This window comes from Manis javanica, chromosome 7 (assembly GCF_040802235.1).
Source record: "Manis javanica isolate MJ-LG chromosome 7, MJ_LKY, whole genome shotgun sequence".
NCBI lineage: Eukaryota > Metazoa > Chordata > Mammalia > Pholidota > Manidae > Manis > Manis javanica.
Genome location: NC_133162.1, coordinates 32086876 through 32099071, shown reverse-complemented (window position 1 = coordinate 32099071; position 12196 = coordinate 32086876). Strand labels below are relative to the sequence as shown.

The 12196-nt window shown below is 45.2% G+C and overlaps 1 protein-coding gene across 50 annotated transcripts in view; it reads right to left on the bottom strand.

The window, feature by feature from the left end:
- SORBS1 (sorbin and SH3 domain containing 1) overlaps positions 1-12196 on the bottom strand; it is a 228564-nt gene that overhangs the window by 167173 nt on the left and 49195 nt on the right. For 2 of the 50 annotated variants that reach the window (XM_073240624.1, XM_073240630.1), the window contains exon 2: positions 1119-1205. The exons of 47 other annotated variants lie outside the window; for them this stretch is intronic. The gene's annotated coding sequence lies outside the window, so the exon portion shown is untranslated. Of the gene's footprint in view, positions 1-1118; positions 1206-2506; positions 2572-12196 lie in introns of all 50 variants that reach the window. One more of the 50 variants, XM_073240625.1, reaches the window with a different exon arrangement.

Below are 12196 nucleotides of genomic sequence, written 5' to 3'. Positions count from 1 at the left end.
AAATGTCCCACTCCCCTGAGACCATCTGCCTCTTGGAGGACTCCCACCACAGAGCTCTTCTTGTTTACCAGGTGGCTATAGGACCCAGAATGCCCACTGTGTCCCCTTAGAAACAGCAATCCAGACAGTGAGCTCCCATGCCTGAGCTGGGTCTCTAACCTTGGCCTGCTTGTCCTGACTGACCTCAGTTCCCGCTCCAACCCCCAGCCCCCTGCAAGTTCCCCCGGTGGCCATGCAATTGCTCTCTCTCTCCCTGGGTCATAAAAGCACCTGGTCCACATGATGGGAGCTGGCCAGGCAGCCAGCATCGAAGCAGTCAGCTTTTCTCAACAAAGAGTAGCTGTAGTCAGAATGCATGGGTCACACTGCCTCCCTGGTCCTGCCCTTAAATAGCTCACATGAGACCTTTAATATCAGCTACCTTGCATGCCTCCAAGAATCTCACCTCAGCATTGGACACACTGTTGTTAAATACATATTTTGCCACTTTCAACTGCCATAGAAGCAAGACGTTTACCTGCTGTGATGAGTAATTAAGTTTCTTTCAAGAAAGGAAGAAGATTGTTAACTGTGAAATTATCTAATCTCAAATAAAAATGAAGGTAACTGTGAAATGCAATGAATTCATCTTTTAAGAAAACTGCAGCTGTAGTGGTAGGAAGGAAAAAAGGAAATGCTAATCTCTTATGAACTACTCTGGAAGACTCAGAAAAAAGGTATTTAAAATCCGTATTTCAAACATATGAGTTCACATTTGAATTTATTTGTTAGCTTAGAATTGCCCAGCTCTGCATCTCAAGAGCCAAATGGGATTGCTTTATATTTGCCCACCACTTTATTCCCTTGGAAGCATTCTCACTTATCTCTTTTAGTAGAGCAGGAGTCATTTCTCTGCTAGCAGCCCAGAGAGGTCAAACAATTCACCAAAGATCCCACAGTAACGTGGCAGAATCAAGCAGGTACCAGAAACCAGATATGACTAGGTGCAGCCCAGTGTTTTCCTTCTTTAACAGAAAGGACAATGTGGTGGTTGTCTGGAAATCCCATTCTATAGTCTACTGAAAATATGTCCTTTCACTGCAGCAGAAGAAGCAAAACAAAACAAAGCACATATTCACCAGTGGTTTAAGGTGGTGGAAAGATGCATTGGTCCTGGAACTCCAAGCAGAGAGGGTTGCACAAAGTCTTCCAACAAATGCCAACTCCTGCAGTGACAAATGTACAAAACACAGCGTGAAACAGGCACCCTGTGACCTCTTCCCAAGAAGGCCATCCAAACACCAATTGCCAGGCAACCTGTTTAGACTCAAAGTCTCCATGTTCTTCTTCCAGCCCCACTCCCTTCCCACCCTGACTTCCCCAAGTAAAACAAGAATCTTTAGTCTACTAACTGAAATGGTCCCCATTAGAATGGATGAGTCTTGGGAAGAAAGCAGCTTTAGAGATCATCTATAACAGGGATCACAAACTGAAAGTCCAGTGGGTCACACCTACCCTACAGAGGTGGTATACCAATCTGTAAGACATGTTCAGAAAATCTGAGCCAAACCTTAAAAACCAGAGATATCACATAAAAACCCAGACTTTCTGGTTTCTCTTTAAAAAAGAAAAAAAATCAGAGGATCTGTCAACATGGCCTGTGTTCATGATTATCTGGTGCTAAGTATCAGCTACTCTTCAAAGGCAGGCTTGGCTACTCTACTATGCCACAGTCTCTACCACTCCCTACTGTCTCAACACAAAGAGCTGTGGCTATCACTGTTCTAGCCTTTTTTTTTTTTTCGGTGGTACAGAAATAATTCCCTCATCCTCAGATTCTAACATAAGTGGGAATACAAAAGAGAATGGGGCTGAGCTCCAAGAGATAAAAAATGGTAGAGCAAATACAAGTTAAGTTAGTAACCTCACTCCTGTAGATATTTGCAACCCCTGAACAAGTACAATACTCCTACTTTATACAATTAAGTGCAAGCAGGACCCTGACATGCCCATACCCAAAGTTAGAGGCAAAACTAATTCTAGAACCTAAGTCTCTTGATTGCCAATCCATGACTCTTTCACTATGCCCCACTGCATAGTAGTTGTATATTATGAAGCAAAAAATATTATTACACACACACACATGTATGTGTGGATTTCTCAAAGCTAACACTAAATTCACAGAAATGTAGTTGAAGTATACAACCCACTCTGGGCTAAAATGCTTGCCATACCTTCATTTGTAAAAGAATATAAGAATAAGTTCTATCAGGTACCCTAACGGTTTGTTTCTAATGTGACACTTTCAGTAGTCTTGCTGTTTTAAGTACAAAAAGTTCTCACAAATACAATGCATCTACTATTTCAAAAGTGCTCAATTAATGTCCCATGCTGTCTAAAGTGGTCTTCTAAAGAACTCTTACAGGTCTTCACCTATAAGATCTTAGTAGGAGTTATTTATATCATCCCTTGAAAGAATGTATTGATTCATCCACTCAGCAGGTATTTGCTGAACCCTATTACATACCAGGCACTGCGCAATGTGATGAGACACGAAGATGAACGAGACCCAGTCCTTGCCCTTAAGTTGCTCTGTTTGGGTAAAAGACAGATCAGACATTCAAAAAGAATTCTAAAAAACAATGGTTAAATAAATGTAAAGTCTGGATAGGCACAGGTGTTCTGGGAACACTGAGCAGGCACTCCACATTCCTAATGTAACTGAGGTAAACAGATGCTTCCCAGCACAGACAGAGGCCCAAGAAAATCCTAAAACAGGCATGGGTGTAAAGCAGGCAGGGGGAGAATGGAGGGCATGGTGGGACCTGAGCCAAGGAACAACATATGCAAAAGTAAGGAGTGAGGAAAGAGCCTCCCATTTGGTCTTGTCCAGATCCTGTATTACTTACTGAGTCTTAAACACCTCTGCCTGTGCCACCCAACCGGACATCCGCTGAGACTGGATGTGAAGCCCTGCATGTACACTCTTGGAAATTCATCTAACCAACTCCCACGTCAAGAAGACCACTGATTCAGCCCTGCTTCCTGGTGACGTGCAACTCTGACTCCCTGAGGGCGAATGATGCTGCCCCAGGGTCTACAGGACCCAGTATTTCCAGTACTTCCATGATGTCTCTGGGAAGACAGTTAATAGACTTTTTTTTACCTTAGGGCCTGGATTTCTATGGCCAGAATCTACTACGCAGTCCAGCTTCAAGCAGAAACTTTGAAAAAATGTCCCAGAACATGTGCCCATCAAAACCCCCGGCTGGAGTTCTTTTTGCTTCATAGATAAGAAAGGGATGATCTGCCAGCCTTGATCCACGCTGAGTCTAAGCCAGGGGTAGCATCCCAAAAGACAAGCTTTTGGAAAGGAGTTAAAAAGGAACCAAGACCAAATATGCAGCTATGGTTAGGGTTCCAACTCAAATGGAGGAGACAAGGAGGCAAAATTCACCTCAAAGGCGGGGAAGAGTTTGGACCTGCAACTGGTGGGTGGGTTCCCAAATCTGGCTGAAGAGCAGAATCACCAGGAAAACTAAGAAATATTTTCCTGGGTCCCAGGCCCAGTAAATCAGAATCTCTGATTTCGAGGCCCAGGAAATATTCAGATGATTCTACTCCCAGACTCTGATACCCATTTGGAAAAGGGTATCTTTCACCCTGAGGTTTCAGGAGCTCCAAAATAATCTCCTGAATTATAATAAGGTCATTATAATTCAGCATCCTCCAGACAGGATTCAAGGATCCAGGCTTTGGGGAGGCTGCACATTCTTACTATGTTTACCCACTCCCTACATCACATTATGGCAACCATCCCTTAACTCCTTTTTATTTTAAATAAATAAAAAAAACACAGACACCTGCAGCCAGGATGACAATTGGGTAAATGAAGGCGGCTTCCCTCTTGGCCCCAGTCCCTGACCACATGCCAGTGCCTCCAGTGAAACTACTGGAGTTGTCCAGTCTCAGCAATCTGAAGCTTCACACACCTGTGTAGGCTCACCCTTGAAGAGTGTCTGGGAGCAGCCAGTTATCACGGTGGCCCTCGAGGAACAGCTCCAAGGCACAGAGCACTCTGTCCCACTAAAGAGCAGGCCACTGCAGAAATCAGTGCAATGCCTAGAAACCTGCCAAGCCAGCTGAGCACTTGTCTTCCCAGATTTCCATTCCTCCAGTGAAACTACTGGAGTTGTCCAGTCTCAGCAATCTGAAGCTTCACACACCTGTGTAGGCTCACCCTTGAAGAGTGTCTGGGAGCAGCCAGTTATCACGGTGGCCCTCGAGGAACAGCTCCAAGGTACAGAGCACTCTGTCCCACCAAAGAGCAGGCCACTGCAGAAATCAGTGCAATGCCTAGAAACCTGCCAAGCCAGCTGAGCACTTGTCTTCCCAGATTTCCATTCTGTGGTCAAGTAACTGCCTGAGCAATCTCAAGCCAAGGATGGCAGAGTAAATGCTATGTACCACAATCATGACAGCTCGGAATAAGCTGGTTCGCTGAATGAACTAGCCTAGAGAGATCTCTTCCCCAATATCACTAGATGCTAGCAGGTGACCTTCAGGCAGCCCAGCACCACAGAAACCCACAGCCGGCCAAGGTCAGACTTCTGGACTGCAAGGCCCAACAGTAGTCCAGTTTCCCTCACAACAACTGGGCAACTCTCAGGCATCCCCTTGACTTGAGCCATAATGCAAATTTAGAAGAGCACAGGTGGGGCAGAAAGTCTAAGAAAAAGCTCAAGATAACTAATTTGCCCCTTTCGGTGGTCCTCGATTTTTAGACAATCCATTATTTCCACGGTGCCATTATGTCTGCCCAAAAGGAGACCTTTCTCTGACACATCTCCAAAAAATCACAAGAGCTGCTCCACACCCTGCAAAACACCTTGAACCATCACCTCTCTCATCAACATCCTCATCTCTACCCCATCCCAAGAATACAGAATAATACTGGATGTTGTGACCATCATGTTAGTCACCGTAGTTCCTACCAAATATCAATCCAGGCCATTGATCAGCTCTGGACCAATGGAAGTCTCTTGGGTTAAATATTCTCATAGCACCATGCATCCTTCCTAGCACAAGCATTTATTTGTGCTTGGCTTTTTGTTGTTCCGTTTTAAGGGGTCTTGTGACTGGCTAATCATCATATCCCAAGAGTGCCTTCAAACCCTCCAGGTTCCTTCAAGATACACATCAAGTTCATGTCTCCCAGCTAAAAGATGATCAAGATAACCCATCCCCCATCTGCTCAATCTTGCCACTGACCTTTAAAATCTAGGCAGCCACTAATTAGTCCACCTCTTGGAAGGCTTGTCTACAACTGGAGAAAACCCCCACTGGCCTTAAGGCTGACCAAATTGGGAAGGAAACAATTCATAATTCTGTTTATTTCTTTGGTTGCAGTGTTTTTTAAAATCACACTGCACTTATCATTAAGATGACTCTCTAATATACGCAAAATAAATTCCTTTTTTGACCCTGGACAGCACTCCCCTGTTTTCCAGAGCAAATTCCACTGGTGCTATGCCCTGTGCCACATCCTCAGGACCTGAATGCCACCGAGCTTCCAAGACGCTGAATGCCAAGGCGGCTCAGACATGGTCTCCCGCCTCTGGGCCACTGCCCGGCTGGCCTCCCTCTACAACCCCCAGCAAAGGCAGGTGGGCTTGGGTGAGCTTTTTAAAGTTCTTCCACCTACTCCACAGATTTAGCAGGAGGGAGAACAAAGGTTTCCAAGTTCTCTGAATGACACAAAGCTCACAAAGTAGAATAAAATTAGTTGAAAAATAGCAAAATGATTTTTAGCTCTCCTTAAAAAAAAAGCACGCCTACTTTATGATTCATAGTGACTTCATCTGTCTTCCACTGGGACATGCTGTTTTCCTCCCAAAGGCAGTGGTTCCCTCCCCTCCCCTCTCCCTGCCACTCCTAGGCCCAGACACCTCCATGAGATAGTTTGTCAGACTTGCCCTCCCACCTCAACAATCCTGACAAAGATGAGCAGCCCTGGCAGCGGTCCCCAGGCTCCTTCCCCTCAGGGTCTCTGTGTTCCCCCTACTCTCTGCCTGCAAAGCTCTTCCCTTCTCTTGCCAAGGCTGGGGTAGTCTCACCTTTGGGAGCTCAAATCAAATACCTCTTGACGAAGGCCAGCCCAGACTACCTAACCTCAGCCCCACCACCAAAAGCTACTGTCTCAGGAAGCATCATTGGGTTCTTACTAATCCATGCTTCCATCCAGTGGGCAGGAATCTTGCTTGACTTGTTCACTGCCATAATCCCAGCACCACGACAGTTCCTGGCACAAAGCAAGTGCTCAAGAAATCACTGCTGAGTGAGAGGACAAGGAGGCAGAGGCAAGCCGGTGGGCCCAGGACTGAGAACCTCCCAAAGACATGCTCGGGTGTGACTGCACTATGGCAGCCTCCGGAACGCTCTCCCGGTCTCTCCTGCCTTCATCTTCCAAACCGTGTCACCACTCAGACACCGATGCTCCCGCTGCTCTGTCCGCACAGCCCACCCCAACTGCTCAGCCCTGGGCTTTCCTAGACACTCAGTTTCCAAGTTTGGCTTCTGCTGCTCTGCTTTCTGTCAGCCTTCCTCGGCTTGAAAAATTCAGACATCCATAGGGTATCTGACCTGCGCTGAACTAGGCACTTTGAAATTGTGAATTTGTGTTACATGAATTTTAATCAAGAATTTTAAAAAAGAAAAGGGTTAGACTAGAACAGAGGTTGAAACTGGAAGCTCAACAAGCCACACAGGGTCTATAGCACACTCTTTAGATCTAAACAGGGGTTTTTGATACATCTGTACAAACAATTTCAAAGCCAAAGCCTTTCCTGGTTGTGGTGGCATTGACATCAACCTGCACGGGACAAAACCGCACGGCACACACGTGCCTGAGTTCATGTGCACAGTGAGTGCATGTACAAACTGGTGACATCTGAACAAGGACTGTTGTGCATGGCTAGGGCCATGTGATGGTTTTGAGGCTGTACTGTAGTTACATAAGACATTACCACTGGGGGGACCAGAGGACAGCACACACTGGACCCCTGTACTTCTCTTTGCAACTTCTATTATGAGTCTTTATTTCCAGATTTTAAATGATCTTAAAAGAAAAAAAAAAGCCAAAGTTTGTGGCTTCTCCTTAAAAATATCAAGATCTGAAAACACTGGGCCTCAAGGACAACAGCTGGATGGAGCTGGGTAGCAGCTATTTCCCCTTAGGTGGGTTTTGTCTCCCAAAACACCAAAGCCGAGTGTCAGTTGCCATTTATCATGGTGTTTGCACTGCTTTTTCTATTAAACAGAAATTTTTCTCTATCAGCAGTAGGAAAATGAAAGACAAAGAGGGTCTTGTATTTCCATGAAAAAAAAAGGGAGACTGCAACATTTTTGTGAACATGAATAACATTCCTATGAGTTTGATCTGAAGTCTCCCCACCCTCACTTACCTGCCTGACCTCTGTGGCATTTGAGGTTTGGGCCCCTGGATTATAAATAACTCTGTAGGACCAAATTTCTTATGCTAAATCAGCAAATAAATTTAAACCCAAACCACTAGAAAAGAACACAGCTTAAGCCCTCAGTGTCCCATTCTCCCTTAATATTCTGGTTCTTTCATCTCACGTTTCCTGCTCTCAGCCACCAAAAGGCAAGTTCCACCCCTTAAGCATGACAACAACCAGATAAATAAGCAGGATTTCTTTTTTCCATTGAAACTGCCCTTCATAGTAGAGGAGGAAAAAGGCGCTCAGGACATGCATACCCCCACCTTTCCCATCATTCCCCGGTCCTCCCAGAATGGGCTTGGAATGCACGTGTCCCTGAAAAGGGGGTGGGGCATAGTCTCAGAACCCAGAGAAATGGCCCAGTGAACATTTTTTAGGGCGTTTATTTCCAGTTAGGCTACAAAGAAGCATCACCTGGTGGAGGAATTGTTAACACCATCCTCCTCGGGTGACCCTGATGTGGACTGCCCAGCACTGATTCATCCTGTGGCATTTGGAAACCATTAATTTAGAAACTTGTGACCCCTTGCTACCCTGGGCAGCTGGATAGGACACACTTCTCCAGTCAAGAGATGCTAGGGCTCTGTCCTGAAAGGCAGCCACTAGCCACATGTGGCCACCGAGCCCCTGAAACATGGCTGGAGTGACTTCAGATGTACTCTAAGAGTACCATACACATTGGATTTTGAAGACTTAGTACAGAAAAAGAAAACTTAGAATATTTTATTGAATTGTACTGATTACATATTGAAATGATTATTTTAGATATACTGGGTTAAAGGAAGTATGTAATTAAACTAATTTCACTTATTTCTTTTTACCTTTTTAGTGTGGCTACCAAAAAATCTTAATTGCATATGTGGCTTGTTTCATACTTTTATTGCATGGCCATGCTCCAGAAGACACTCAACATTCTAGTGTGGGGATTACAATCATAATGGAATAAATGAGGCCAGTGTCAAGCCTGGACTCCACCTACCAACATCATGCCCTCTGACATCCAGTTTCCTGTACACGGGGGCATGACAACATTCAGGGGAAATAGAAGTGTAAGTAGAAGTCCCAGGGATGGCATCTTCCCACAGCTGGTGCACACTTCTGCCCCAACCTACTTAAGGCTGTTAATTTTGAACCCAGGATCTCCTGGCATTACGTTTACTAACCATAACCCCCAGTTCTGCATGGTGACTACAGATGGCACAGTGGTTCTCCACCCAGAGGGCACAAAGAAATCGCCTGGGGAATCTCAGCCCTGCAAATACCCTGCCTCTGCCCACTTGGCACAGGCCCAGATACAGATGCTACACACAAGAACACTGGAGCATCCTGAAGCCCGTGATCTAGGGGTCCCTGTGAGAAATACTGACATAGCTAGGTACTGGGACCAGTACCATCTCAGGGCTGCCTCAGGACTTGGTCAGCACACAGTCTGACAGGCCAGACTGATGAGATGGGTGTGGCCCATGTGGACACCAGAAATTGCCCAGGGCCTTCCCCTAGCAAAGGGCTGCTAGTCTGACATCTTTTAAAGCTAGATGGGAAATGACTCTCTGCCCTGGACATTGTTTCAAATACCAGAACATAGCTGACACTTCCTGCCCTTACACAAGGCCCCTTAAGAGGATCAAAAAATATAGACAATTTCAAGACACCAAAGACTTTGGCAACTGAGCTTACAAAGACTGGTGCTTAGCACTCCCATAGGCAACATGTAAGAGGGGCCAGTGCAGATCCTCTTTCTGTTTTGCCTGGTACCCCAAAGCACAACGTCTGCCTGAACTTTCTAGATGTCATGCCAACCTTTCAAGCTTCTGCAGAAGTGTTTCTCCTAGGAGCCCAAAGGGGCCAGGACTTCCAGGCCATCACAGACCTGCCAGTTCTAGCAGCCTATTTGTTCTGGGGCCATCAGCCACGGCAAGAAGTCATCTTACTGAACGTGAGTCCTGGGCAGGCAGGGCCCACAGATCCACTGGGCCCCCAGGAGGCCGAGCAGCAGAAGCAAGCACTCTCTTTATCTAAACCAGTCACTGTCCTTCCCTCGGTTTAAAGACCTTCTCTGTGCTAAGCCCCTTCCCACCTCCAACCAGTACAAAAGAGCAGTTCCTTGGAGAACAAATACCCCTCCCCAATAATACTTCGGTCAGTAGAATACAGCTGAGAAACTCAACCTTTTTCTTCTTCTTAGGGCAAATTTCCTCTCTATGAAAAAAATTACACCGTGAATGAATCACTTTGTTTTCCCCCACTAAGTCTGAACGGCCTCAAATCAAATTTTTTTTTGGAAATAGGGTGCAAAGTGAATAAGCACCGAATCTGAGAAGTATGACATACTTCTTTATTTTTAATGCAGGAAAATGATCTGGGATTGTTCAGTGTAGTAATACAACCTACACGCCAACTCTGGCACATCCACCCTGTACCCCTAACACAGCACACCTCCCCACATCGTTCACCACCCCCCACCCAGGTGGCCTTTTCTCTCATGTTCTTGTGCCCCACAGTCAGCCTCTGTCTCCCAGACAGAACACACCAGTGTAGTGTGAACATAACCAGGGGCTCCATGTAGCCCAATCCACTCGGTAGCCATGCAAACAAACAATCCAGCCCAAACATCATAAAGATTAATTCCGAATGTTACTGGATCTCTTGTTGAACACCATCGGGAGGGAATTAGGGGCTTAATACTCAGAGAACTGTCTTTAAAATCCTTCCTTTCTCTACCATTTGGTACCCCATATGCAGCCAGCAGCTATTCCTCTAAGAACCATCCTCCGCTCTTCACCTCCTAAGTCTCCCCAAACCCCAGCTCACTGATGTTTTTCCTTTTCCTTCCCTTTAGCCTGCATGCTTTCTTCTCTCACACAAATATTTGGGCCTTTTCAGATATAAATAAAGCCCCTCCTTACACACACACACACACACACACACCACCCCTACCTCCCCTCTGACTCACACACACACACACACACACACACACACACACACACACACACACCACCCCTACCTCCCCTCTGACTCACACACACACACACACACACACACACACACACACACACACACCACCCCTACCTCCCCTCTGACTCAGCCTTTACTTATTGCCCCAACTCTGTGTGTAAAAGGCTCTGGAACACACATGAAAAGATGTTCAACATTAACTAATCATCAGGAAAATGCAAAGAAAACCATATCACCTTGCACCTGTTAGAATGACTATTACCAAAAAGACAAGAAATAATAAATGTTGGAAGATGTGGAGAAAAAGGAACCCTCTATATTGTTGATGGGTATATAAGTTGGTGCAGCCACCAATGGAGAACAGTATGGAGGCCCCTCAAAAAGTTAAAAATAGAATTACCATACAACCTAGCCATTCCACTTCTGGGTATTTACCTGAGGAAAATGAAGACACTAATTTGAAAAGATACATCCACTCCTAAGTTTTCTGCAGCATTATTTACAATAGCCAAGACATGGAAGCAACTAAGTGTCCATTGGTAGATGAATGGATAAGAAAGATGTGGTGCATACAGACAAACATACACACACATACACAAAATGGAACTTTACTCAGACATTAACAAAATGAAATCCTGCCACTCATGACAACACAGATGGACCCTGAGGGTATTATGTTAAGTGAAGTAAGTCAGACAAAGATAAATACCATATGATTGAGTTTATAGATGGAATCTAAAAACAAAAACAAAACAGAAAATCCAGGAACAGATTCATACATACAGAGAACTGGTGATTGCTGGAGGGGTGGGATAGGGGATGGTGAAACAGGTGGAAAGGATAAAGTACAAAACTTCCAATTATAAAATAAGTAAGTCACAGGGATGAGAAATAAAGCACAGGGAATATAGACAATAACGTAGTAACTTCATGTGGTAACAGATGGTAACCAGTTACTGAGGTGGGCACTTCACTATGTTTACATGCTGGATTACCAAGCTGTACACCTGAAACTAACATATGTCAACTATACTTCAATAAAAAAAATTTTTAAAGAGGCCCAGGAACTGAGCTAACCAAGATACACAGCTGAATAATAGACAGCAGAATTCTGTTTAGCAGAGAGAAAAGCCAGCCCAGAGACATTCACAGAGCAGGGAGCAGGTAGTAGTGAGTGCTGTGTTAACTCCCAGTAGGCTGAATGTCACCTCTAAGATCAGATGGTCCAGCTTCAGAAAAGATGCTCTTTATGTCCAGGATCAAGAACTCAAGCAGAGACATTAATAAACTACACCAGCTTGGTTTCCAAAAGATTCTGGTAACACAGTGACTAGGTATATCCATCTCTACATTAATAAGGATAAAGGAGTATATGCAGAGGGGTATTTCCCTGGTCTGTCTACAGCAGAGATTCCTCCTGGTGCTTTGAGAAGTTACAATGATCCGAATGTGTGGAACTGTGGGCTCCAAGGTGGCTCTGCTTATGCAAATAGCTTTGTTCCTTCATTCACCACACACTGAGGCTGCGTGGGAGGCAGTGAGGAGGAAAGGGGAGAAACAGTGATGAGAGTAACAGTGGCTCTACTTTCAAGGAAGCAAGTAGAGGGATGAGAGCCATATAAGGTAAAACCCGATGAAGACATGGGTCTAGTTGTGGAGTGAATCGAGAGAATAGATAAGGGACAGCAACAAGGCACAAGTGAAAGAATGCTAACCTAAGCTCTGGCTCTGCCACGGATTAG